General features: G+C 49.4%; 1 protein-coding gene across 11 annotated transcripts in view; it reads right to left on the bottom strand.

Annotated features, from left to right (window-relative positions):
- The window catches only part of PLA2G2C (phospholipase A2 group IIC), a 91,421-nt gene extending 82,056 nt beyond the window's left edge, over positions 1–9,365 (bottom strand). For 4 of the 11 annotated variants that reach the window (XR_007408713.1, XR_007408724.1, XR_007408717.1 and 1 more), the window contains exons 1-2: positions 9,152–9,277; positions 642–760 (exon numbers count right to left, since the gene is read on the bottom strand). The gene's annotated coding sequence lies outside the window, so the exon portion shown is untranslated. Of the gene's footprint in view, positions 1–641; positions 761–3,154; positions 3,305–9,151 lie in introns of all 11 variants that reach the window. The other 7 variants (XR_007408748.1, XR_007408738.1, XR_007408728.1 and 4 more) reach the window with 7 other exon arrangements.
- Between the last annotated feature and the right edge of the window lie 13,696 nt (positions 9,366–23,061).

The raw sequence follows: 23,061 nt of genomic DNA, 5'->3' as shown, positions 1-23,061 counted from the left end.
TCTGTGGGAAAGAGGGCCTTCGGTCTGGACTTCCATTCCCCTTGCTCTGTCTTGGCCTTTGGAGCCAGACAGCCTATCTTTGGCTCTCAGCTACCCACGCTCAGTGGTCATGTGCATTTTTCCTGGTCACTTAGCCCCATCTGAAAATGAAGATAATGACCCTTCCTTCCTCATAGGACTATTCTCAGAAATAAATGCCATAATACACATACAGCACTCAGCATAATGTCTGGCACCTAACAGGTGTTCAATAAATATTGGCTTTTATTACAACAAGAGACTGCTAGCTCTTTGAAGTCAGAGGTCAGGACTGTTCAACTCTGAACCTCAGTATCAAGAATGGTGCCTCACATATACCTCGTAACAATCATTGCATAAAATACGACAATATTCCTATTTTCCACCATGAGGAACTTGAGATTCACAGAAGTTACTTGAGTTGCTCAGGGTCACAGACGTACTAAGAACCAGAGCCAGGATTAAACCCAGGTGATCTGACTACAAAGGTGCATCATCTACACCAGTGGTTCTCAAATTTTAGCAAGCATTAGGGTCACCTCGGGCTAGTTAAGACTTTCCCCAAGTTTCTGACTCAGCAGATCTGGGATGGGGCCCAAGAATTTGTATTAGTAATAAGTTACCTGGTAACAGGGATGCTGCTGATCTAGGGGCCCCTCTTTGAGAACCACTGGTCTATATTCTCAGCCTCCCGGTCAGTGTTCATCTCCACTGTGAATACTCCTCTGATTTCTTCAACCTCCTGTGAACAGTTTGCACAATTCCAGTTCCACACTGAACCCATGACCCTATCTCACTTTCAAGATGAGATCTAGAATGTTGTCTGAGCTTGCCGAAAGGAATGGAAGCACCCTGTGGGTGGGGACCCTGTACCTCATTGTCTTTTACTCCCACTTACCATCTTTCCCTCCCTTCTCCACCCTCAGCCCTCGGGGCATTCCTGTCTGTGCTCACACAAATGTACACGTGTAGGTCTTTCTCATTTTTTAAACAAAAATAAGTTCATATTATATAATTACTTATCCCTCCCCCATATCTCTCTGTTTTTTTCTCTCTCCCCAATCTTTTAATTTTACCCTTCTAGAAGAACATCCCCCCACACACACACACACTCCTGATGAATCTTCCAGAAGCAACACTCTAGATGCCACTCACTCTCTCCAATCCCCTTATAGGCCTGTCCCACTGAGTGACCTACCTCATTGGTGGGTCCGGGATAAGGAACTTGGCAACAGAAGACCAGAATCTTCCTCCCCACTCTCTCCGTGGGGAGCCAGGTTCTGCTTGGTTCTCACAGTCCCTGCCATGGCCCAAAGCTGCCTACACCCCAGGAGGAAGGGCCAGTCTGCCTGTTCCGGTGTAACATAAGGCAGCCCACCCTCCCGCACACAGAGGCATGTTCTCCAATAACAGCTTTATCTTTGGTAAAGGCAATGTTTTGAGGACCCATCTGCCTTTCTCTCATTCTCATTTCTCGTTGGTTCAGAACGTGGGTAGGGAAACAAGCGTATTGTTTATTAGCTCCTCTTGATGTGCAGCACTTATGATATATCTTGGACCTAAAGACCTGGCTCATTTTAACAGCTGATTCTGTTAGGATGCCTCTGATTGCAAACAACAGACGGTGCAACTAGAGGTAGCTTGAACAATAAGGGGGCCGTTACCTCATATGGTAAGAATTCTGTAGGCAGATCTTTTTGCCAATCTCCTGATCGGGGATTCATTCCCTTCCTCAAACTGCAGCCCAGCTCTAGGTCACTTTTCCCTGTTGTTACATATTCCATAATGGCAGGAGGATGGGAGGAGTTAGACCATTGGGTCCCAATGTCTATGGTGCTATCTCCAGTCATTGGGTCCTTGGGTAAGTGACCCAAACTCTTTGACCCTCAGTCTCATCCTCTGTGAAATGAGGATAATGTGCTCTTCCTTCCAAGAGTTCAGTGGGGATAGAATTAAAGCATAGAGAATGCCTCACACAATAAGACTCAATGCCTGGTCATTTCTGCCCCATTTTCTCCCCTATAACCTTCTCAGGGGATAAAAAAGACCGAAATCAGTACTTAGAAACTCTTCGAGTTAGGCCTTAACTTAGTTTTGTGTGTACACATGTGCATGTGCTTTTAACCAGGTCCCAGGCAGTGGGGAAGAGACCCCTCTTGAACCAGTTATCCATCCTCCTACCTATTTCCCCTTGGGACGAGGGATTTTTTGGGTTTAAAAGTACAATTCCTAGGTGCAAAAAGCATTTTTCTTCCTCAAGGCTATCTGCCAACACACTCAGAATAGATACACTGTATTTCTTCACTAGGGCTGCCAGAACAAAGTGCCACAAGCAGAGCAGTTTAAACAACGGAAATGTATTGTCTCACTGCTCCGGGAGAGAAGTCCAAGATCAAGGTGTCCCCAAGGCCATGCTCCCTAGAGGGCCTTAGGGAAAGATCAGTTCCAGGCCCTCCTCCCAGTGTCTGGTGGCTCCTTGGCTGGTAGAGGTGTGACTTTCCTTTTCACAAGGCATTCTCCCAATGCATGGCTTTGTGTTTACATCTCCCCCCACCCCTTTTTCAAAAGATTTTATTTATTTACTCATGAGAGACAAAGAGAGAGAGGCAGAGGCAGAGACACAGACAGAGGGAGAAGCAGCGTCCCTGCGGGGAGCCTGATGCAGGACTAGATCCCAGGACTCCGGGATCAAGCCCTGAGCCAAAGGCAGACATTCAACCACTGAGCCACCCACATGCTCCTAAATCTTCCCTTTTTCTAAGGACACCATATCATATGGCATTAGAGGGCCACTCAACTCCAGCATGATCTCTTCTTGTATCAGGAATGACCCCATTTCCAATGAAAGTCCAATTTTGAGATGCTAGGTTATGACATCAACCTATAATTAGGGTAAGGGGCCCAATTCAATCCATAACCTACCCTACCTACCCTATGCTTCAACAACAGTATCCCCCAAACACATCCCATTCTTTCCTTGCTCTGTGATTTTGTGCATGACCCGAGATGCCCCTTCCCTTCCATCTCTTCAAAGTCCCACCCATCCTTGAAGGCCCTACTCAAACTACCTCTTCCATGCAGCCTTCCTTCAACCCTCTGGTCAGAAACAGTCCCTCCTTTCTCTGTCCTCTCATACCTTCTCACAACGGTGCTTTTCAAAGTCTAAGCCCCACAGTTGATTAGGGTGTGTGTTCAGATCCCAGGTCAGTCACTTTCTGGTGGGGTGATCTCACATCTCCCTACTCCAGTGTGGTCAGGACCAGAAGCATCTGCATCACCCAGGGGCCTGTTAGAAAAGTGGTGGAATCTCAGGCTCCACTCCAGACCTGAACAATCTGGAATAGGACAACATTGTCAGCTGTTTTGCATGTACACGAAAGTGTGAGAAGCTCTGTTCTAGCACCAGGAACTTATCTGAACCTTAGTCCCCTCATCTGTAAGATGGGGATACAACAGTACGAGCCTCACACAGGGTTGTGGGGCAATGACTGAGACAACATGTGTACTGTGCTCAACACAGTGCCTAGAGCAGGATAATGGTGGTTACAATCTTTATTAATATTAGCATATGCTCTTAAAAAGCAAAGATCAAGATGCAAGAAAGTAATGCATGCAAAGTGGTTAGAATAACCAGGCTAAAGGACTCAGTAAGTGACAGCTATTGTTGCAAATCTTTATGACGCACCCTTGCTTTTCCTGCTCACTCACCTTGGGGCAGCGCACTGCTCAGACACTGCTCATCAGCGTTCACTGACAGGAGGGCAATGGCTGAGTTCACAGGCCCATATGGACCCCATCAGTACTGATGCGTTCGCTCGTCATGCCAAGGCCCTCCGCCCAGGACGCTGTTCCTGAGCCAGCTGCCCCTCACCCCAGTCCCACTGTCATCCAAGGGCCCTGGACACACAGACACAGCGATTTCCTGTCTTCATTCACCTCCAGCAGGATCCACAGCAGGGAGCAGGGGGAGGGAGGGGAAAGAGGCCAGAGCGAACAAGAGTAACAGTGAGAGATGGAGGGAGGGAGAGAAGGACCTGGAATTGTCACTGAGGGCCAAATTAGGTTGTAGAATGTAATTTTGGGACACAACACGCTGCGTTTCTGCTGGGAAGGGAAGGGACAGGACCTACTATGTGCTGGGAACCCTCTGGCACCTCTTGCATCCCTCATCTTATTGATGAGGAATAAGAGTCGTAATTTTTATTCCCATTTTGTAGGTAAGGAAACTGAGGCACACAGATTAAGGAACACAGACAGGTTCATGGCTGAGTGGAGGGTCTAAGGTCTAGAAAAGTTCTAGACCCCTGCCCTGAGACGGATGCGGGGAACAGTGAAAGGAAGACATACAACACTGATCCTGTTTCCCAATTTTGTTCACAGCAGAACAAAGCCTAGCACAGAGAAGAGGGTGGCTTTGAGCTGGGAGAAATCATGGAGAGGGTGCCATCCAGCCTTCCCACCGCCCCTCCGTCCCTCCCTCCCACAGATGGACAAATTGAGGCCTTGTATTAGCCATGGAAGGAAGCGCGTATCTATAGAGCCCTGTACTGGGTGCCCTCCTGGGGTGTCTCATCTCGTCCCTTCAGCAGCTGCAGGAGCTCACCAGGCCATTCTGTTCCCTACCAGCTGCCACATCAAGTCTTTTTGGGAATTAAATGGGGTACAAATTTTCCAAAGTTTCCTCTAGCCCCCATTTTACAGATAAGGAAGCTGAGGCTGAGAGCAGGAGACTTACCAACGCCTCAGAGGCAAGGAATGGCAGAGCCAGGATTTGAACTCATCCCTGACTGAACCCATGGTTCCTACCTATGCCCAATTTGAAAGAAGGAATCAGCTCAGAGACACAAGGAGAACAGATGGGAGCTACCCTCCTCTGCCCCCAAAGCCACAGCATGGCTTGTCCCCGGGGGCAAGTGACAAGAGTTCGTCTCCCTAAGGCACAGCAGGCACCATCCTTATGGCATCAGGAGGTGGACAGAAGTCCAGTCCAGAAGGCCCTGTTCACTGGGTGCTTCAGACACCCCCTCACCATTGCCGGAGACAGAATATTCCACGGGGATCTCCAACTCTCTGACCCCAGTGGACCCAGATCCAGCCAGGCCTTGCTTCCCATTGTCCTAGCACTCTCAGCAGACTCGTGTCCGTAAGCACCATGCCCAAAGCTAATTGCCACATGCTTTTACCACCTGTCCTATTATTTAGTTAATACTTTTCTTGAAAGTGATTAACTTTTAACTTGGTGTCGTCCTGAAGAATAATAGGCACAAAATTGCCGTTATAGGATGCTCATTATTCATGTTGATGTTCATAGAAATAAACACACACTATTAAAGTGTGCTTATTTGTGTAGCAATTGAAATTACATAATGCTCCACCAGTGATAGATGTATCCATAAAACTCTGGATGTGTATCCAGAAAACTCTGACTGGTGTGCACATAATTAATTCCCCCAACAAACCTGTATGTGGTAGGGTTATTGTTTCTCTCAATTTGATGAATGAGGAAACTGACCCAAGGTCACACAGCCAGCAAATTGTGGAATCTGGGGTCCCTGGTAACTGATGCCCCTTCTTCCCATCGCCCTGAAAAAGTCACCCAATTCTCTCTTCACCGATACCCCCCTGGGTCCCCAGCAGTGGTTTTGGGTACACTGCTCTACCAGAGTGACCATCAGGAGGGCCGCCAGTGGCTGTGCCTTTGCTCAAAGCTCTAATTCCTTCCAGTATTTGCTGCTGCCATACAGGGTCCAGAAACCTTCTCCCTATGGCAGTGTCCTCTGAGGCAACCCAGAATGGACAGACAAGAAATTCAGGGCAAGCTGAGAAGTCTGTCTCATCCTCATATAATCAGGATATCGCAAGGGAGAATGACAAGCAATGCCTCTAAACAAGGTCAACATCCCCCTCCCCACAGGGTTGTTGGACTCCCCTTTATGTAACTCCCTTTTCTGAGCCAGAGCTTCTTTATGCCACCATGGCAAATACCACCATGTCAGATTTCTGCATTCAAGACTGATGTTAGGGATCTTTGACTGCATGGAACAGAAATCCACACAGGCTTACTTACGCAAAAAAAAAAAAAAAGAAAAGAAATTTATTGGGGAGATTTGGGAAAGCTTACAGATCAAAGGAAAAACTGAAACAAAACAAATCAGATCTCAAAACAAAACAAAACAAAAACAAGGGAGCAAGAATCCAAGCAGCAGGAGCTAAAGTATAAGCCTGGTCAGGGCCTTGTGAGTGAGTCATGTTGACCCCATCACTGTTTTCATATGACTTCCTTGTAGATCTGAGTTCCAGGAGAATCCTGAGTTCTGTGTTCACCTCTTGGCCAATGCCATCTGCCTCATGGTCTTTAGAGGATGCTAAGGGGTCTATCATCTTAACACTCCAGGCAATTCTAGGTCCCTATCAGAGCTGTCAAATGAGGGGGGTTTCAGCATGGATATTCTCAAAAACCTAGCTAGACTGCAGGAATGGGGAAAGGAGACTTTCCTGGGAGTGTCTTGGTCTCCAGGTGGCTCTACCTCCAGATAACTTTCAGGTCCCTTGGTGGTGACCAGAGGACCAGGGGAAATTCTGAAGTTTCCTACTCATTTATCCTCAAAGCCTCTGTGATGCTTGCTTTCAAAATTGGGCAGATGATCCCTTCCTCCTGTGCACCCTTCTGCAGACATGGCTTTGCCATTCCTCCCATCAAGAACCTATTTCTCCTGCCCCCTCAAATCTGAGCTATCCCTACGCCTTGCTGGATATGGTGCTATGTGATTTCCCCATCTAAATCCTCAGAAGTCTTGCAGCTTTTGTTTTGTATCCAGTACTTGGCACTTAGGAGATGCCACCTGTTATGGATTGAATTGTGCCCCCCTCAAAATATGTAGGTTGAAGGCCTAACCCCCATTGTGACTATGTTTGGAGATAGGGCCTTCAAGGAAATAATTAAGGCTAAATCATAAGGGTGGGGCCCTAAATCAATAGGACTACTATCTTTATAAGAGGAAAAGCCATATGAGGACACTGCTGCCAGGCAGCCATTTGCAAGCAGAGAGGTCTCACCAGAAACCAACCTGTGGGTACCTTGATCTTCCAGTTTCCAGAATTGTGAGAAAATACATTTCTGTGGTTTAAACTACCCAGACTTGGGTGTTCTGCTATGGCAGCCCCCGCACTGCTCATTTGTTGGTGGGATATCTCAAGAGTTATCCCTGGTCCCATTTCCTCGTTCCACACTTCATTCCGGGTGGATCTATCCCAGGATTTCAATGCCACTTGTATGTTGACAACAACAAAATATATCTTGAATCTGCCTACTTCTCTCCAGTCGCATTGTCATCACCTTAATTCAAGCCAACCTCATCTTTTGCTAAGTATATTAGCCAGCTATTGCCATGATAATGCTGTATAACAAACGACCTCCCCATCTCAGTGGTTGGCCACAACACCCATTTTTCTTGATGACAGGCTTATGAGTCATTTGGGACAGTACTTGCTCAGGCTACAGGTCAGGTTCTGGTCTTCTCTATAGGTCTCCTCATTTCCCAGTGAACAGCAGCTTCCCAGGGCAGATTCTCATGGCAGGTAGCAGATGCATAAGAGTGTAAGCCAAACCTTGCAAGTAAAAGCCCCTGCTTGTGTTATACTCTATTGAAAAAGACATGCAGTTAAGCCCAAAGATAAGGAGGCAGAAAAATATTACTTCTCTCACAAAAGGGAAACCACCTAAGGGCCAGGAAGGGAAGAGGAATTGAAGGCAAATGATACAAACTACCACACCTGGGCTACTATGATAGCCTCTGTAATGGGCGTCCTCCCAAAACCTCTGGAAGAGATATCTTCTTAAAAAAAAAAACACACACACACACCATTCTGATCAAGTTGCTCTTCTGTTTGAAATCCATTGATGGCTTCCCATTGCTCATAGGATGAAGTCCAGATTCTTCCTGTTGCCTGCAATGTGTGCAGTGTGATCTAGCACCCTCCTACCTTTTGTACCATTCACCCAGACTCACTCTCCTCCAGCTACACTGGTCTTTTAACTCCTTGAACTCATCAGGACACTTGTCTGCTCTTGGCCTTTCTTTTATTTTATTTTTTGAGATTTATTTATTTGAGAGAGAGAAAGAGAGAAAGAGCACACGGGGGGAGGGGGGCAAAGGGAAAGAATCTTTCAAGCAGACTCACCACTGAGCGCAAGGCCCAGAGCCTCACCCAGGGCTCCATCTCACAATCCATGAGGTCATGATCTGAGCCAAAACCAAAAGTCAGACACTTAGCCAACTGAGCGAGCCAGGCACCCCATGCTCTTGGCCTTTCCACTTGTTTCCTGCACCTAGAAGCTCCCCTCTGTCTTCCCCCACCTGCCCTTCTGGAAACCCTTCCAGTTCTCCAATTCCCAATGGAAGTGCCATTTCTTCAGGGAGGTCATCTTTTCCCTCTTCCACCCTGTGACCTTTGATCTTCTCTTAGACATTTTCTAACTCCCTGTGATGGGCTGAGATTCAGGTACTGAAGTCCCAAACCCCAGCACTTCACAATGTGACTGTATTTGCCGAGAGGATCTTTAAAGACGAAACTGAGTTAAAATGAGGTTATTAGGGTGGGCCCTTCCCAATGATTGCTATTCTTATAAGAAGAGCAAATTAGGACAATCACACAGAGGGAAGACCACAGGAGGACACAGGGAGAAGATGGCCATATATCAGCCAAGGAGAGCCGTCAGAAGAAACCCACCCTGCCTGTATCTGAATCTTGGACTTCTAGCCTCCAGAACTGTGACAAAATAAATTTCTGTTGTTTGAGCCACCCAATCTGTGGAACTTTGTTATGGCAGCCCAAGCAAACTAACACACTCCCAGCATTTTCCTTCCCAGCATGAACCACAATGGTAGTGATGTGTTATTGTGTACTTTCTTGTGTGCCCATCTCTCCCACTAGACTGTGAGGTGTGCAACCATACAGGACCACATTGTCTTCTTATCCCAAGATCCACCCCCAGTGTCTATCTTGGTGCCTGACACATAGTAGGTGCTCAAAAGTTATTTGCATAAGTGAATAAACACACGAGTCTCATCTCAGGAGACAAAGCGGGGGTGGGTGCAGTGTGGGGTGGGAGACAGTCACACTACAGACCTACCTTATGGCTTCCCTGCCTCAGCTCTTCTGTTCCTAACACCCTCCAGACACAGAAGTGCTCAACTGTGAGACCTGCAATTTGATTTACTCCCTGGTGACATCATAGTCATCACCATGGCAACACCCAGCGATGCCTGTCTGCCAGACAAAGTCGCTTCCATCAGGAAAGGGCAAATGGACACCCAGGATTGGAAGAAGTCGCTTGTGAGGCACAACGGCAGCCCCCACAGCCCCGCATGGGCAGCCAGGGCTCAGTGGGGCCGTGGCTGGTGTGCAGCAGTGTCTGTGTCCCTGCGGAGGGCAGCCAGGACTGCCTTCCCCGTCTGGGAAAGAGCTCTTTATCTTTGAGACAGGCCAGCCAGCCGGAAGCAAAAGTGTGTAGGTGGAGGCCAAGTATAGCACAGGCCCGTCTGGCTGGTTCACCTGGAGCATCTGCTCAGAGCCCCTCAGACACCTGGGCAAAGCTCTTGCTTCCCGTCTGTACATCATCTTTCCTTCCTGCCTTCTTACTTTCCCTCCTGCCTGCCATCCTCCCCACCCCTACCCCTACCCCCACCCCCATTTTTCTCTTTTCTTTCTTTCTTCTTTTTTGGGGCAAAATCTACTAAGAACCTGCTGCGTGTCAGGCCTTGTCTTAGATGAGAGTGTTTGCCGGTGTTCAAAGAGGTGTCTGCCTTATGAAGGAGTTAAGCCCCCATGCTTGCCCCTTCAGGGGTGCTCTGAGGCTGTGACTTGAGGGGAGGAGGCATCAAAGAGGAGAGATATATTGCTGGTATCATGAGTGAAATCTTGGGATGTATTTCTTACAGTAACCGTGGCAGTTGAGCGTAGTTGAAACACTACTACTAATCCTCCAAATATTTAGGGGGATCAAATGGGATTTTGAGGGCCAGTCTGAAGTCTAACCACAACCTCACCTAGGCAAATAGATTCCAGTTTCCAAACATTTAGACACTACCTTCTTATTAGCTGAGCACCCTATCTGGTGGTATCCCTGAGGCCCCCCGACCTCCTTAATCCTCACAAACAAAGGTATCAGAAATTTAGGAGACATCACAGTTTTGTCTAGTGCTTCCCTTACAGGCAGGGCTGCCTGGCTATGAAACAATTTGGTATGTAACAGTCAACACAGGCTTGCATCAGGGGGACCTGGGTCCCACCCAGCACTCCACTGTCTGGCTGTCTGATTTTGGGCAAGGTGCCCTCCCTCCACGAGCCTCTATGTTTTCAGCTGTAAAATGGGAATTGTCTCCTACACATTTCAGGATCATTGTGGGGAGTAGAGACAGGGCCTATGAAGAGCCTGGTATCCAGAAGGCACAGGATACATGCCAGCTGTTTCAATAGCTTCTTCAGGAAGGTAGAGCCTGTCCTACCGCCACCCCACTGGCAGAAGTGTCAACAGGAAGGGCGAGATATTGAGAGATGCCTCCTGAGCTGATGTTGGCAGAGGAGACGTGACAATCTGCCTCTAGAAAGATCCCAGCAAGCTGCCTGGGCCTGGGGAAATCCAACTGTGACGACACTGCCCAGACTCTGCAAGATGTTACCTAATTGTCGATGCTCATGAGGGGCAAGCAACCACTGAGCTGATTTCTTTTCCCATAGATCAGCAGCATTTTCCCAGCCCTTACCAGAGAAGGAAAAATAAGGGCTTTCTGGGCATGTTTTCAGGCTGTCAATCTTCGACGAGTTACCACATTCCAGAAATCAGATTTTTCTAAAGTCTCTGCATTGTCATCAATAGCTTTGGTGGGCAGAGAACAGCACTGGCCTGTGGGTTCTTTGAGGGACGTGCCTTTTTGATCTGTATAGTTCCAAAGCTTAGTAGGGCATGGCACACAGTAGGCACTAATGAATGTTTCCTGGATGGATGGATGGATGGATGGATGGATGGATGATGGATGGATGGATGAATGAAACTATGAAGTATAGAGAACTGAAATGAAGATTATCTCCATTCTGCCAGAGAATTCCAGAAGCATGTGAAGACCTTGGGCTGGGGGAGCAGTGGGGCTCAGGTTCTGGAAAAAGTTATGAAGACCACAATAGTAATTGAGCCCCTGAGGGCCTTGAGACCCAGGATAAACCATTCCCTGTACACCTGCAAGACATATTTCATAGAGAAAGGGACTGTGGGCCTGGGGGCCAACCCAGGCCAGCCTCTCCTGTTGTAGATGAGCGCTTGGCTCTGTTTCCTCTTTATAGCAAGGGGCACAAGGGCATCTCCCTTGCAGGCTTCTTGTAAAATTTTTGTGGAGATAATGCCAGCTAAGCAGTTTGCACAGAGCCTGACACATATACATGTGCAGTAAATATGTTAATGTTTGATGACACACAAACACGCAGTAATGATATTGTGGAGACAGAGGGACCTGGAGCAAGAAGCAGATACAGGGAGAATAAGAGGTTTACTTTTCTTTAGTTGCACTGTTTCCTGAGGCCCGGAGTCCAGTTAGGGGCCCATTACACCTGTGAAAGAGAGGAAACAAGGTGGTGGCCATGGGGAAGGGGGACAAGAAACAGATTTGGAAAATGAATTCAGGATACCGATTGAGCACTTTCCCCACCACCTGTGACCTCTCCATAGCCATTCATGGCCTTCCCTCCAAATCTTCACCCGGAACCTACCTGACGGTTTCAAAACAGATCTGATCACATCAGCTCCTGTCTTAAAGCTTTCTGATGGCTTCCTACCACCCTTGAGGTTAAAGCCAGATCCCTCAGCACACTCTGCAAGGCCCTGCGAGGTCTGGCCCTCATCTTTTGTACATCCGCACCACACAGGCCTTGCATATGCTATTCCCTCCACCTCTGCTTTTTCTTCTCCTCTAATGAACACCCACGCATTTGGATCTCAACTCAAGTAGACTTCCAACCTCCCTGATTAGGTCAAATTCCTGGTGTCAGGCAAGCTCCATGGAGCTCACTTGGTGGCATTTGTCACATTAATTAGTAGCTCCCTCTTCCACTAAAATATAAGCTCCACAAGGGTCAGTTCTGTGTGCCTTCACTATCTTCCTGCATCCCTAGTGCTTGGCATGCAGGTGGGCTCAATAAACTGCTCAAGTGAATGAATGAGTGTCCACCATTGGCCAGGCACAGCACTAGGCACTTTGAAGGCATCAACAGGCCGGGATTTTTCAGGAGCGGAGGAGCAGCCCCTGGGAGGGAGATGTCCTTCTGAATCTCTGTCCCTGTGTCCCTTTCGCTCCTCATCAGTATTCACAGCACCAGAGCCTCTTGAAGGCCGGCATCCCCTTGGCAACGTTGCCACCAGCCTGGCATGATCTGATGCTTATCTGGACCATGCCGGCTGGGCACAGCCTCAAAGGAACTGAGGTGGATGTCATGGCAACGGCCTAGCTCCTGGGAGGACCTGGACTGCTCCCGGGGATGCCAAATCAAGCTTCTCCATTCTCTGGGGACTGGGACCAGGTTCAGCCTTACAGGAACAAAGTCTTTGAGGGAGAAAAACCAGCTTGAACCTTGCTGGGAATGCATCATTGCACTCAATTGCCTCTGAGAGCCGAGGGGAGCCACAGACCAATCACTCCTATCCATAGGCCTGTCTGCATGTTGACAGTAAGACTGTCCCCATGGGCACGAGTTTCCTTGGTGGAGATAGAGAACCACAATTAAGGAGGTTATGGAAAGCTCCCATGCGGGTGGGGGATGGGCATGATGCCAAGAGATAGGGAGATGTACTGGGTTCAAATCTTGGCTGTGTCTTCGGATTCCCATCACCTCTGAGTCCACTGTCCTCCTTTATCAACTGGGGATCGTAATAAAAACTTACCTTGCAGGGCTGTTGTGAGGAGCAGATCTGTTGACAAGTAAAAAGTTCCTGGAACATGGAAAGTACACATGAAATCATAGCTGTTTTTATCTGCAGCGTGACAAGTGATGTCAAGAGGGCACCATTAAGATGTGTGCTCTATTCCTATATGGATACTTAATAAATTGGATTGGCAGCCTGTTGCGAGTGACCTGTCAAAGTTTTGGTTCTGCTATAAGAGCAGAGTCCAAGTCAGGGGCAGGGGCAGCTTGGGCCGTGCCAGGCCCTTGACCTACCTGACCTCATCTATCTACACAACCACCCATGAGGCTGGTATCATTGGCCCCACTCTCAGAAGAGGCTTTCCAGGTCCAGAGAGCTCAGATGATTTGCTTCAAGTCTATCAGGAAAGGAGCTCATATGTTCTCAGAAATATGACTGAGAAGGTACAGCGGTCGCTGCTAGTCTCCATGCCACAGAAGACCCCTGTGGCCACCTTCACCTGTCAGCCACAAGCCCCAGCCTCTCCCCAACTCCTTCGTACCCCAAACAGAAATGCTCCTTTGTAAGAAGGAGAGTGACATGATTTCATTTGCTTGGATCATGTCCTAGCTGGACTCTGAGCCTCTCTGCCAATGTGGGCTGTTCCCTCTGACCCCATAGCAGGGCTTAGGAACTGGTGTGGACATGTGTTCGCCTTGGGTATGTCTGGCCATCCAAGAGGTAAGTAGGTAAATGGGCATCCCTTGGGTCTTAGGCACCAACCACCTCTTTTTCACCTTGAAAATGAAAGTTCGCCACAGGCCAGAAACTCTCCGCCAGAAACCAGTTACGGTTATGCTTTCTGTTCATGTTATACCCGCCATGGAATGTCTGCCAAGTGGGGCGAGCAGAGAACAGTTGTGAGAGATGATTCTCTTCCTGAATTTTCCCCAAAACTAAGTCATGGAACTTTAAGGAGGCCCTCAGCCTCGAGCAGAGCCAACTCTGGGAGTGTGGCTGAGCCTGACTCTCGCATGGAGGATTGCAAGCCTGGCAGCGGTGCACTTACGGAATCCAAAAGGAGTTTCACTTACTGCTGAGAGCAAAGGGCCACAACGAAGATGAGCAACCATGAGCAACTGTCCTAATGGGAATATATAATCCCACAGGCTCAGGGCTCCACTGCCTGGGGTAGAAGCTCAGAATCCTACAGAGTCCCTTTAAGTGTTGCTAGAAGTCCTAGAGGAAGAAGCTGTCCACCACACACCTTCAAATGCATCCATGTGAGGCCACATTGCATGGCCTTAAAAGGCCCAGGTGCAGTTTGGGGGAGGGGGATGAAAGCTGAGGCCTATGCTAGGGTGCTACAGTCCAGCACTCCGTACGCTGAAACCTCAAGATCCCCAAATAGCCCTTTCCCCCCACCTGTCCTCACTGTGTTGGAGCCATGCTGGGGTCCACACAGAACAGGAAGGGTTTGTTCATGTAGTGACTTTTTATTGAGCATCTGCTGTGTGCCAGGTGCTGTACTAAGCTCTGGAGGTACCCTGGGGGAACAGACATGACGTGGTAGTCATTCTCTGAGGAGGTTGTGGCCTGGAGAGGGGAGATGACAAACACACAAACGAACGGAGGAATTTCAGGTTGTGGGAAGAGCTGCGAAGGAAATAAACGGGATGCTGTTTAAGACAAACTGGGAGGGTTTGCCTTGGGATCAGTAGTCAGGGAGGACCTCTCTGAGGAGGTGACATGTCTGGTAAGAGTCTAAGATGATTCTGCCAAAAGTGAGGGGCTGAGAGCTCCCCACAGAGGGAGCAGTGTGTCGGGGAGACCCTGGGAGCTGGGCTTGAGGACCTGAGGGGAGGGGAAGTGGCTGGAAAACAGGTTGGAGAGGGAGGCTGGGCTGCGTCATTCAAGACCAAGGTGAGAGTTTGGATTTTGAGTGTGATGTAATTCCCAAAATCTTTTTAAGCAGGGCAGGGATGTGATTTAATTTATCTTTTTAAAAGAAGAAGAAGAAAGGGATCCCCGGGTGGCTCAGCAGTTTAGCGCCGCCTTCAGCCCAGGGTGTGATCCTGGAGACGCGGGATCGAGTCCCACATCGGGCTCCCTGCATGGAGCCTGCTTCTCCCTCTGCCTGTGTCTCTGCCTGTGTGTGTGTGTGTGTGTGTGTGTGTGTGATATGAATAAATAAAATCTTTTTTAAAAAAAGTCACGCCTCTGTGGGGTGAAGAAAGAGGGAAGCAGAGCAGTAGGAGGCTGCTGCAGTCTGGGGTTTACCAGGGGCAGGGGATGGATCTAAGAGATATTTTGGAGAAGATCAGCTATGCCTGCTGATGGACTGTGCACAGACAACTCGATTATTCTGTAGTATAAGAATAACATACTCTTCCTTCCAATGTCTTCCTCAACCAGGAAGCGCTCCAGACCACACTTTACAAATCTTTCCCGGTCTGGCCCTGGGCACTGGCACCCAAATCATCCTGCACCCTGTCTCCCTGCCCCAAGCCGAGCTGGTGGCCACCTCAGCAGCCTGCATTAGCCTCAGCTCAGCCAGGAGCACCACGCCACCTGAATGAACATGTATGAATTCATACATGCTAGAACGAGCATATGAAGAAACCAGGCACAGCAGCTCATTTCTAGGCTGTGTTCAGGAGCAACTGAGGCCCAGAGAGGTTGAGAGACTTACTCACCTAAGAGACACCCTCAGAGAATTTGCTTCAATACATAGCTAAGGATTCATTTATTCAATAAACCCATCGAGCTTCTGGTACCTATCAGGGATACTGGTTGCTCATTAACTGTCACAGGCCCAGCACCCAGGCAGCCTCTGTCTGGAGTTATGATGACAAATCAGAGAAAGCCCCCTGCCCTTGCAAAGCTTTGTCATTTTGTGGATGGTAGGGGGGGATGATAAGGAAGGAGGACAGGAAGGACGTCTCCAAAGGAAAGGGCCGGAATGCAATGAGATGGGCACAGTAGCAAAGACGTACCCAACAGCCTACAGAAAAGCAAAAGCAAACGTATCAACTGCTGAATGTGTATCTGGAACAGAGCAGAGAACAGAAACTTCCAAAGGGCTTGGAATTCCTCGTTCTAGAGCTCTTTATCTGTCTTCCTTACAAGTTGTGCTTAGCCTATTCATTTGGACCACGCGTGAAGGCAGACTCAGAGGCCAAGGCAAATGTCATCCCTGGCTCATCAGAATGGTCCCAGATTCCAAACCGTCTGTGCGGCTAAGGTTCTAAGCATCTGAAGCTGCCTCTGCTTCCAGGAGGCCCTGCCTGAGTAACGTAAGCTCCTTGAAGAAAGAGATCATGACCTTGGATTTCTTTGCATCTTCATCTTTCCATCCTTAATAATGACTTAACAAATGCATACTAGGCGCTGGGTTGTCGGTGCTGGAGTCACAGGGCAGTGACGATGACAGGCGTGGCTGCTGTTGTCATGGAACTGACAACTGACGCTCTGAGAGGGTCCTCGGTGCTAATTGCCACCTAGAGGGATGCCTGGGTGGCTTAGTGGTTGAGCGTCTGCCTTCGGCTCAGGTTGTGATCCTGGGATCCTGGGACAAGTCCCACATGGGGCTCCCCGCATGGAGCCTGCTTCTCCCTCTGCCTGTGTCTCTGCCTCTCTCTGTGTCTCTCATGAATAAATAAATAAAATCTTTTTTTAAAAAACCTAAGAAATATCCTCAGTTCTTCTCTTTCCCGCACCCCCCCAACCAAGCCACCATTGCTCTCCTTCACCACCATCGCCACCACCATCACCCTTTGCTACTTCCATTTCCAGATAGCTCCCCCATTGACCTTCTCCTAGCTCACCCTACTTGAATCCATTCCCTACACAATGACCAGGACAACCTCATCAAATGTAAACAAAAACCTATTTCTCCCAGTTTATAATCTTACAGGGATTGTCCATTGCTCCAAGAGGAAAATTCTCACTCCACGGGGACAGGCACTGCTCCCATCGCCCCACTGCACCCCCCAACCCTGCATGGGCCACTCTTTGCTCCAGCCAGCCTGGTCCCCTTCTCTTCCTGGGGCCCACAGCACCCCTCCCATGCTCTGCACCTGCTGCACCTCCGCTCCTCCCCCACCCCATTCTCTGAGCATCTGGATCCCTCCTTACCTTCATGCCTCAGCTCAGATGCCACCTTCTCAGAGAAGCGTCCCCTGACTTCCTGATCTGATGTATCACCCCTCACCCTAGTGACTCTCTGTCATGTCACTCAGATTGTCCCCTTTGAGGCGTTTATCAAACCCTGAATGCTCTCATGACTGTAGAATGTAGGATTCACAGCACCAGGGGTAGTGTCCATGCTCACCACTGTGGCCCTGAGGCTAGCAGAGGAGACACTCAAATATTTGTTGAATTGAAACAAACCAAACAACAACAGAAAAAGCTTCCCAAAGAATTACGTGAAAGGGTGTCTCTGTGTGTGTGTGTGCGTGTGTGTGTGCGGCGCCTGAAAGCATCTGGCACAGTGCCAGGTTCATGTAGGTCCTCAATGTGCAAAGTATCTCAGACTGGCCTGCAGATTGCAGGGACTCCAAATGCATTCTCCTCTTCTCCCAGAAAAAAAGCAAGAGGACAAGAAACATATGGAATTGCTCCAGTCCACACTTGAAAGAATTTATGCTCCTTTGTTCTCCTCTTCTCCTTCTTCGTGACGCTTCTATGTTTAGAAGAAGAAGAAGAAGAAGAAGAAGAAGAAGAAGAAGAAGAAGAAGAAGAAGAAGAAGAGGAGGAGGAGGAGGAGGAGAGTGGCACAAGATTGATAGTTTCAGAAATTCAGCTCTTCTTTGTCCCTGAGCATCCCTCCTTGCCTCCTTCTGATTGCTGTTGAGCAGCCACCTGTTCCGAGCCGCCTGCATCTGTCCCAGCACCTGCCTGTCCCTGTGGCACTGAGCTGCCCTGGACCCCTGGTCAGGCGCAACTGTGTTCCTGCCCCCAGGATGGCTTTGAAGCCAGGAGCTGTCGCTGCCTGTTTGTTTGTACCAAGGCCCCACGTACGGTAACAGAGCATGAATAAGAAACAAGTACCTGATGGTAGAGCAGCTGTCTCCTGCCAGCATTGACCTCCGCCAGCAGCCATCCGCAAACTCCAGGCAGCCCACCTTCTGGAGAGGCGGTAGGGTGCAGGGGACATGCCTCAGAGGTGGAGGAAGAACACACTTCCGCTCAGCAAGCAGGGACTGAGCCTCTCCGTGTGCCAGCAGCTATGTCTGGGTTCCAGCCCTGGCCATCCCACTAAGCCAGGAGACTCAGGTAAGTCTCTTCACCCTTGTGATCACCAGTTTCCTCATCTGTATAGTGGATATACTAATAATTCCAAGTAGATTCCTAGGATTTATATTTTTTTAATTTATTTTTTATTGGTGTTCAATTTACTAACATACAGAATAACCCCCAGTGCCCGTCACCCATTCACTCCCACCCCCCCGCCCTCCTCCCCTTCTACCACCCCTAGTTCGTTTCCCAGAGTTAGCAGTCTTTACGTTCTGTATATTTTTTATAAAGGTTTTTCATTTCATTTCACTTCTTCAGCTCTTCAAAAAGGTTTTTCATTTCATTTCACTTCTTCAGCTCTTCAAAAAAATATTTACTGAGTGCCTACCCTGTGCCAGACACCATGATGTTGGATATGGCATATACAGTTGCCAGAGGAGATGAGGTATTAGCCTTCCTGGAGCCATCACTGTAGTAGGGGAGAAAGACATGCATCAAGTGACCCCATGGTGAGATGTTCAGTTGCAGTTGTGACAAGTGCCATAACGTCTACAAAGTATAGGGGATTCAGGACAAGGAGAGCCTGGATTAGGGAATTTGAACTTGAGCATCCTACAAGGATCCTTAAGCTGACACCTGATGAAGTAGAGATGTTCGTTAAGAGAGGAGAGAAGAACATTCTAGAGAAAGGGAGCAGCTCTGAGTCAGAAGGCCCAGAGACCATGAGGGTCTGCGGGGAATACAGTGCCTCTGGATGGTGCAGAGTGGAAATGAAGTGGATGAAGTCAGCAGGGACTAGATCTGCAGGCGGTCCTTGTTGGCTGAGGTGCAGAGGACTTGTGTCTTTATCCTGAGAGTAATGGGAAGTGTCTGGTGACTTAATCAGGGTGGCACGAGATTGGGTTTGATGCTCTGCAAAGTTCACTCTGGCAGCTGCATGGAGCATGGACTAGAGATGCCTGAGGGGGAAGCAAGGCCCTGAGGCTATGGCAGTCACCCTGGAGGGAGCTGAGGGGGATTTGGAATGGTGGTGGCAGCAGAACCAGAGAGAACATCCAGTAGCTGGCTGCACAGCAGGATGGATGGGGTTGCCATTCACCAGGGGGAGATAGGAATTCCCAGCCCCACTTAGGAGATAAGAGAATCAAGTATCAGAAAGGGGAAGTGGTCCCCACAAATAGCAAGGGATAGGACCAGACTCACAGCCAGTCTTCCAACTCAAGGGTTCAATCCCCAGGAGATCGTGTCAGGTATCATTATGCAGGTAAGCACTGGATGGCTGGGTGAAGACTGGCCCCTGAGGCCAGGGCTGATCTCTTTTCTGAGGCTTATGCTGCCAAAGGTGATGAGGGCAGCTTCTGGGCTGACTGGTCCTGTCTTCAGCCAGAGCCCGAGGGTGTCAGCAGCGGGCAGGAGGGGACCAAGTTTGAGGACTAGCTGGAGATTGGACTTGGAAGGGGTAAAGATGATAAGCTCTGGATGCACACAGACTTGGGTGCAAACCCTGCCTTTGCCACCATCTAGCCATGTGCCCCATGGCCCTGCCAGGAGCTTCCTGGCAGGTAACCTGAATGGCAGAAGCCTTCATAACCCAGGCTGGGCTCTCTGAGGTTGCCAGTGTCCCTCTCCCCAGAGACTAAGCTGCCTATCACTCCAAGGATGTTCTCGGGGGGTGGAGGGTAGGTTCTCGTGGGGGTGGTGAGCATCAGCGACAGAAGGAAGATGTCCTCTCTGTAACAAGACGTCAAGGCAGAGAGGCAGGAGTTGTCTGCCCAGGGGGAAGGACCATTTGATCACTGCCATTGTTTGAGCCCAGCACTGCATGGTGATAAAACACAGCAGACTGGTTACAGTCTATCTGAAGGCGTTTAACTCTCTACAGACAATGCAACTTCTCTTGCCTGGCCTCAGAACAGATGGCCTCCACTGCCCCTGCCCCTGAAGGCCCTCCCACCTTCATCCCAACTATGCTCAATGCCAAGCCCCTCCCACTACCACCACCACTGCCACCTTCTCTGGGGAGGGGCACGGGGAGGAGAGCTTGCTGTGACTCTTTGGAATGCTGAGGTGATGCGGTCATGTTCATTCATTCACTTATTCAACAAATATTCATGCAGCCCCATATGCATCGGGGTCAGCATTCGATGCTGTGAATATAGGTATGTCAACACGAGACTGCCCTTGAGAGAGGCTCGTTAGTTCATGCCCTCATTCACTTGTTCATCCAGCATGGTATTAGTTGAGCACCTCCTGTACTCTGGGGTGTGCACTAAGCACAGGATACTACAGCTCCTTGGTCAGGTGGTCTAGCTGGGAGGGTGAGCTTCCTTAAGGACCTGTTGCTTCAGCCCTGTGGGACAAGTGGAAGACAGCTAAACAGACACAGGGAAGGCGTCTTCGCAATGAAGGGATTAACATGGTTGGTTCAACCCTAGAGTTTGAAATAACCCAACATGCAAGGAACCACAAGTAGTTCTACGTGGTGGGGGATGGGGCAGGAGCAGGGCCAGAGAGAGGGCAGGGGCAATATTATAAAGGGCCTTGAATGCTAAGCTAAGAAGGGGACTTTTTACTGAAAGCCATAGAGGGACACTGAAAAGTTTCAGGCTAGGCTGAGAAAGGGGAAATACGTAAGCATCAGCATCATCAGATATTACAGAGATCTGGCTGCAGTATGAGGCTAGGAAACCATTAGCAGGCTGGAATTGAGGCAGGGAGTGGAGAGGGGACCTGTGCTCACAAGGCAATCAGGAAGACTAAATCTACAAGAGGTAGCTTATCCCTTAGTTATGGCCAGAAAAAGCCACTAACCAACCCATATCAATTCCAGTGACTGACCACAACAAGCATTTATTCTAGATCAGCTAAGAATTGACCCGATCTTGCCCGGGCTTGACTGGGGTGGGGCTTGGTCCTGCTCGGTGTGCTCCTCATCCTCCTCGTGGCACCAGTGCATCAATCTGGGCATGTTCTTCTCATGGCAACGAGGACAGAGGCACAAGAGAACAAGCGCCATCAGGCGAGCAACTTTGCAAGCCTTTAGTGACGTCATGCCCTTCAGCATCCCATTGGTTGTCATGGGGCCCCGAAGCCAAGGTGAAGGGGTGGGGGCTCTGTCCACCTTTTTAGAGAAACAGCTGCCAAGTGACAGGGCACAGAGCATGGATATGACGACCACAGATGATTTCACTATTTCCTGCAGCAGATGCGGGGCTGGGAGGGGAAGTAAAGAAAAGCGGGGGGGTCTGTTGTCGAGGGGAGGTAAAGAAAAGGGAGGTCATGAGTCTATTGCCGAGGTTGTGGTATCTGTGAGCCCATGGCCTCCAAAGCTGGGACCTGGTCCCCTTTGCACCCCACAGCCATTCACAGCTGCATCCAGCCCCCTCAGGAATTAGGCCTGAGACAGGGGCACTCTAACACGCACTGTGTGCCCAGCCTGGCCACCGGGCCCAGGGTGTTCTGGGGAAAGAGCCAACCCGCTGCTTGTTACCCCAGCCAGACCTTCCCTGATTGTCATTGGAGGACTAGCTTTCCCTTCTCACCCAGACTGTGTTGATTACACACTCCGGAGGCTTGTTTTCCTCCGTGTGGGCAGAAACAGTTGCCTGACTGCTTCCAATTCTGCAAACAGAGGGCTGGGTGGGAAAAGAGGTGTGTGTTTGGGGACATGAGGAACCTACTGTTTCGGTCCTCACTGGGGTCCCCTCTTCCCTTCTACACCACCTCTTCCTCTCTTGTCACCCCGCTGGACCATCCCCCTGATTTCTCCAACTGCTCAAGATATGGGAAAGAGATTTAATCTACCCCGTGGGCAACCCTGCACCCTAGCTGGCCCAACTGGGTGACCTAGAAAATATCATCTCCCCTTTCTGGGTCTGAGTTTTCACACCTATGAAACAGCAACAGTGGTCTGCAGATCACTTAATGCTTATTTTAACAGTCATGTGATGCTTACTAAGAGCCATACCATCTTAGGGGCTTTGCAAATGTTAACTCATTTAATTATCATAATAACACTTCGAGTACCCCCATTTTACAGAGGGGACACACTGAGGCTCAGAGAGGTTAAGTGATTTCCCCAAAGGCACACAGCCAGGAAATAAGAGAGTCAGGGCTTGAACCCAGGCAGTCCAGTACCCGAGTGCACATTTAACTATCTTATTATACTGCCACTTGCTTTCTTCTCTTCTCCTAATTTCTAGAAATCCAGAGCACTGCCCTCTTGGAGTCATGTCCATCCCACATCTTTCTCTATTACCTTCTGAATGTCTTTTCTGGGTTGAATTGTGTCCCCTGAAAAGATCTGTCCAAGTCCTAGCCCCTGGTGTGTGACCTTCTTTGGGATAAGGTCTTTGCAGTGTAATCAGGTGATGAGAATGGGCCCTAATCAGTGGCGGGTGATTGTATAAGAGAAAGGAGAGGGGTGTTTGGAGACAGACACACCAAGACACAGAGACACACCTGTGTGGGGCTGTGTGACACAGACACAGGGTCCAGCCACCAGCTGCAAGCAGAGCAAGGCCGAGAGGCGGAGGATCACCAGGAGCCACCCAGGCAGGGTGCAAGCAGCAGGGAAGGCTGCGTCCCTAAACCCTCAGAGGGAGCAAGAGCCTGTGGACACTTGATTTTGGATGTCTGGCCTCCGGAACTGTGAGAGAATAAATGCCTGTTCTTTTAAGTTGCTCAGTTTGAGGTCATTTGTCACAGCAACCCTGGGAACCCGAGACAACGAGGAAGGAAGTCTCGGGGCTTCGAGCAAAGGCAGCTCTGGGAAACATCTCCCGGCTGGCGGGCATCTCTCCCCACCCAGTCCTGGCCTCAGCTACTCTGTCTGCTGCCACCCCCACGTTTCTCCATATGGCCTTATCCCCACGACCCAGGCTGACTTTGAATCCCCAAGAATTTGGTCCTCA

This window comes from Canis lupus, chromosome 2, assembly GCF_003254725.2.
Source record: "Canis lupus dingo isolate Sandy chromosome 2, ASM325472v2, whole genome shotgun sequence".
NCBI lineage: Eukaryota > Metazoa > Chordata > Mammalia > Carnivora > Canidae > Canis > Canis lupus.
The sequence above is the reverse complement of the archived record's forward strand: the minus strand, read 5'-3'. Positions and strand labels throughout refer to the sequence as shown.